The 5,126-nt window shown below is 33.8% G+C and overlaps 1 long non-coding RNA gene across 1 annotated transcript; it reads left to right on the top strand.

Moving 5' to 3' along the window:
- Positions 245 to 1,274, top strand: LOC107625331. The gene is made up of 2 exons (XR_001617188.2): positions 245 to 940; positions 1,022 to 1,274. It is a non-coding gene; the product is annotated as an uncharacterized LOC107625331 (long non-coding RNA).

A 5,126-nucleotide genomic window follows, 5' to 3' on the forward strand; every position in this document is an offset into this window, starting at 1 on the left:
TTTAAAAGCTTGAGTAATTGAAAAATAATGAGGATTTTAGATATATGATTTAATTTGAATAATTAGACTTTGAACTCTATTTTATGATTTTAAGAGAAATTAAATTGATTATCTCTATTTATTTGAAAATTGATAATTAAATAATAATTTTCATAAATGAGTGTTGGATTAAAAAAGGGAGTTTTCAATTACTATATATCTCTAATTTTTATTAAAATTACCAAATTACTCCAAACCCAACTACACAAAACCCTAACCCTAATTTTTATCCTAAATCTAGTCGCCTTACCCCCTTCCCTTTCTTTCGCAACACACACAAGACACACATGCAGGATGCAGCCACAATAAGGAAAGAAATAAACAGAAAGAGAGAGAGATCTGAGTGAGCAGAGGGAAAGAAGGAGAAAGGAAGGAGAGGGGGGAGAAGGAAGGGGACCGCACTAGCGCTGCTGGGCCTCATCACCGCTGTCGCGCTGTTAGCCCTTGTCGCCGCCATCACGCCACCACTAAGCAGATTCATTCCGTCGCTTCTGCCACTGTCTTCTCCACGCGCCGTCGTCGAAGTCACTGGAGGTGAGAGAGAGAGAGAATCGCAAAGAGAGAGAAGGATGTGCTACCGCCGCTAGAAAGGAGGGTCTTCGTCGACGCTGATGACGTTGCTATTGTTGGAGGACGTCGCCGAGGAGCGGATCTACCGCTGAAGACCCGCCGCCGTTCAGCCTCGTCCTGCCCGCGTTTGGTCCACCGTAGGGGGATGAAGGCCGACCGAGACAGTATGTTGTTGAGGAAGGGAAGACGTTGTCGTCGTGTTTCCTGGTCGCCGGTGATGGAGTTGCGTCACCGTCAACCCTATGGGCTGTTCTGACCGCTGCTGACGGAATCCACTAGAGTTGTTCGGGGGGTTGATGCCGCTCAGTTATCTCGGTTCCTTTTTAGTGCAGTAAGTTGTTCTCCTTGGAAACCCTTATAGTCTCTGTTCAGCTATATCTTACTGAGGATTTTGCCACGTTATTTGCCATAGGGTTGAGTATTGGTGCTTGCATGTCGTGTTTGAAGTCGCTGTTGTTGCTTCAGAAATGGTCAAATGTTGTGGCTATTGCAGGACATAAGGAAAAATGGGTTTTAACACGTTTAGGTTTTGTGCGTTTTGACGAGCTGAGGTAAGGGATTTATTTTAAAAATTAACTGTTTTAATTTATGAATGCCTTTGAAGTTTAGTGAGTAACTGCAAATAATTTATAAATGTCTTGTTTAATTAATTGATGAAAATTGGCATAATTGAGATTGTTAGTGATTGTGAATATGATTGAATGTGATGAAATTATGTTGAGATTGATTTGTGGCTGTGTTTGAGGATGATGATTGTTATTGGTTTTCTGATTATTTTAGAATTGCTGGAAATTCCAATTTTAGTTAATTATGTCCAATTGATTGTTATTGAATTGTTCATTTGTTGACACTATGATGGTTGTTGATATTAGTTTATAACTAATTAGGTTTGGGTTTGAAAAGGGTTAAAGGATTTAAAGTTTGATTACTAAATCAATTTTCTTGAAACCGGAATTTTAAAGATAAAAATAGTAGTTTTGAAAACGAACTAGTAATTTGATAGTGAACAAAATTGTGTGAGGTTAAAGCATGATTTTTGGGACTTTTGACGTTATACTGGGCTACTTTCAAAGAATGGTTGATGGAAATTTTGAATGTTATCTGATGAAAGAATGATAGTCGTTAAACTAGTTTATGATGAGTTGTTTATTGAGAATTTATTGTTATTATAACTGCTGATGAAAAGAGCTGATGATTTGTTGAGAAAGAGGGAACCCGTAAGGGTGGCTAAGCCCGAATTTTAGAGGAAATGCTGCTAAATTTTTATAAAATTCTAAGACTTTATTTAAAGTGTTATTTAAAAGCGAATCTAATTTAAGAATATTATTTGATTTCGATTTATTACAAAAAGAGTTTTGTTTCAATTCGATTTATTAAGAAAAGTATAATGCTTTAAACTCAATCTTTTGAGAAGAAATTTTACTTTAAGTTATTTTTTGAGTTGGTTTGATAAGAAAGAAAAGAAGGAAAAGTAAAGAAAAGAGAGATAATTAAAGGAACCTCTGCCACAGGAGAGCAGAGAACAAAGATTCAATGAATATATTAAGTAAAGGAATGTCTGCCACAGGAGAGCAGATGCGACTTTGTTTGGGCCTTAGTGCCAAATGTATAGTGGGGACGTTCATACACTGAGAACTGTTTTCCAGATGTAAGCACATTGAAAGTCACATTGTATGCGGCCTAGCCGTAAGATTTATATAAGCACACTGTATGCATCTGGAAAGCCATATCTGGGACTCGTGCCTGGGTAATGTCGGGAGCGGGTAGGCAACCGATACATGAGCTCATGGCCTGCGTTAGGGATAGACATGCATCATGTTGTTTGCACATTTGATTTTGATTGTGCTTGCTTGTCTTATTTTTTGTGATTATGTTGTTTGTCTTGTTGTCACTTGCTTGTATATTAAATTGAATCTCTTGCTTGTACTATTAGTTTGTGAATGTATTAAAGTGATTACGAATTGACATTTTGACTAAGAATTAATTATGTGGCTGATAGATGGGTAATGTGACTAGTTTTATATTTAAAATTTGTTTTGAGTTTAGAGATTTTATAAAGAGGTAACTAGTTAGTAAAGTAAAACCAATAGTATTTTCAAAGGGTTTGATATGAGTAAATTTAATTATTTGCATTTTATTTCATTATTTTTACGGCATTCTCATTCTCTACTGAGAACGTGTGGTTTGTTCTCACCCCAAAATCTTCCACCCTTTCAGTGACACAGGTTCGAAGATTCAGTAAGAAGTTGCGGCCGATTAGTAGACTTACTTGTGATTCGTATTGTTTTGTTTTTATAGAGTTCCCTCGCCCTTGTTGCTTTAGCTTTTATTTTATCCAGAGGGATAGGTATTGTATTCGAGTTTTACATTGAATTTGATTGTGTAGCATCTATTATTATTAATAATTATGTGATTATTATTGTTTGAAGATCTTTGATATATGATTTTAATTACTAAAAAACAATTTTCTAGAAATTTCTTAAAAACTGAAACGGCCCCCTCCTCCTCTCACTCGCTGACCGAACAAAGAGTTCGTTGTCGGGCAATCCCGTTGATGAGGTTGCTTGCGTCGGTGCACATTCCTTCTTCGTTAAGCGTGTAAAATAGAGCAGCTATGGTCTTCGTCCCGGGTGGGGGCAGGTTCAATAGAAAACGGATGCTAGCATGCTCAACCTTATCATTCACAGGCACTGTTCGAGAAAATCAAAGCAGACCATGGGGCCTTCGTCAGGTAGGAACTCAGGGGGGGTCTTGTATATTATAAAAAAGAAGCAGTGCGATATCGACGTAAAGGCTCAATATTAAACAGATAATAAAAGAAAACAGGTTAGTAACTCCTTACTTTTGATACGATGATGACATGCTAAAAGTTAGGGTGTTACAGATTAGGTGAGTATAGAGCCTAGGCTAGCTTGGGTACCAGCTTAGGGACTTCTTGAACAGGTCAGGGATTGGGATGTTGTATGTATATATATATATATATATATGTATGTATAGTTATTAACTAGCTACTTGTAAGGGTGTCCTAATTAAGATCTATGTCCCAATAAAGGCTGGATGACTGAATGTTATCAAATGCTTGAGATGTATGTATATATATAAATGTGTGTTTACTTTTAACTACGTATCTTATTGTTACTTATGATATCATCTGTGTATGTTCATGATTGTCAACTTAAACGTTTTTTTAAAAAAAAGTACATCGCAAAATAACTACGCTTTTAACAATGAATTAGGCTCATATATTAAATAATAGATAATAATTAGGAAGACAAGTTCGTAGCACTCAGTTTCCGGTATGATCTAGACATACTGAAAATTGGATTGTTATAGTAGACATAGAGTTGAGTGTGCGTACGCAAACATTGTGTGCATACGAATGCGTTTGAGCGTGTGCCTCATTTAATGTAACACGTGATCAGCGATTTCTAGTCCATTTTGGACCCAATCTAACTCATTTCTGATGCTATTAAACCAATAATTGAAGGGGAATGAACTAAGTAGTCATAGTTGTAGGTTTTTATCATTTTTTAGGTGATTCTAGAGAGAGAAGCTCTAAATTTTCTCTAGAATTTTAGGATTTTATCTTAGTTTTCTCTTTACTTTGAGGTTTTGATCTTACTTTAGTTTAGTTTGCTATATATTTTCTTGTTCTAGCATCTTAAGTCTCTTAATTTACTTGTTAATTTCCTCTATTTTGTTTCTTTTATGTTCATGAACTCTTGTTAATTTTAATTACATTTAATGCAATTTGATGTTTTGTGTTTTCTTGATGCTTGATTGAGTTATTATTACTATTTTCGTTCAATTGGTAGTTTAGATTCTATTATTATTGCAATTTACTATTTTTTTTTCTTTAATGCATTCCAAGTGTTTGATAAAATGCATCTTTTTGTTTTTTGAGTAGAATTTTGCATTCTTGGCTTAGGTTCGTAATTTAGGTGACCTTGAGTTATTAATGTCTAAATTGATTGATAATTTAGAGATTTTAATTAATCTTGTTTCCATTGACGCTAATATTTTACTAATTCAGTTAGTAAATTGATTAGGACTTATGAATTAGGATTAATTAAGCCCATTTGACTTTTCTTCGATGTTGGGGATGACGAAGTGCAGTGACGGATCCAGAAAATTTTGGGTGGGGGCAAAATATATATAATATGATAATAATTTTTATAATTATACTTTGTTATTATAAAATATAATTAGTTTTTAAATTATTAACCAACAAATTAAAATACTAAAATAATAATTTAAATAATAGTATATAATTTTATGTCAAGTGAATTTTTTTAAAATTTTTTAATTGTGAATGACTAAATGTTTTTAAAAAATAAAAAAAAATTAGAGATCAAATTTTGCTCTAAATATTTTTGTGCATTTTCTAAACATTTATTCAAACGTTGACAAAATAATTTAGATTAAATGGATATGTTATTTGTTAAATTTGATTTTTTTTGTCACTTTTAATAAATATAATATTTATTAGTTATTCTTATTGCAATTTTCAAATCATT

Source organism: Arachis ipaensis, chromosome B02 (genome assembly GCF_000816755.2).
Source record: "Arachis ipaensis cultivar K30076 chromosome B02, Araip1.1, whole genome shotgun sequence".
In the NCBI taxonomy this organism is placed as follows: domain Eukaryota; kingdom Viridiplantae; phylum Streptophyta; class Magnoliopsida; order Fabales; family Fabaceae; genus Arachis; species Arachis ipaensis.